The sequence below is a fragment of the Austrofundulus limnaeus genome, unplaced genomic scaffold (assembly GCF_001266775.1).
Source record: "Austrofundulus limnaeus strain Quisiro unplaced genomic scaffold, Austrofundulus_limnaeus-1.0 Scaffold103, whole genome shotgun sequence".
NCBI classification, from domain to species: Eukaryota; Metazoa; Chordata; class Actinopteri; order Cyprinodontiformes; family Rivulidae; genus Austrofundulus; species Austrofundulus limnaeus.
In genome coordinates this window covers 516,948-517,193 of record NW_013952505.1, presented here as the reverse complement: position 1 = coordinate 517,193, position 246 = coordinate 516,948, and positions in this window count along the sequence as shown.

Genomic DNA, 246 nt, shown 5'->3' with positions numbered 1-246 from the left:
GAGAGTGAAATTCCTGGAGAAAATGCTGGGGGAAACTGCTGTATTCCGACAAGACCCACTGCTCTCCGAATCCAGCCAGACGGCTCAGTCCGACGAAGACAAGGATTCGGCGGTCGAAGCCCCCGCTGATTGCTGGGCGGACCAGATGGAGCTCGAGGCGACCTCACCCGACATCAAGGGGGGCGATACCCAGTTTCTACTGGATCTAAACCGAGAGGGTGGACCAGGATTTGTCCTTCTTGTCTC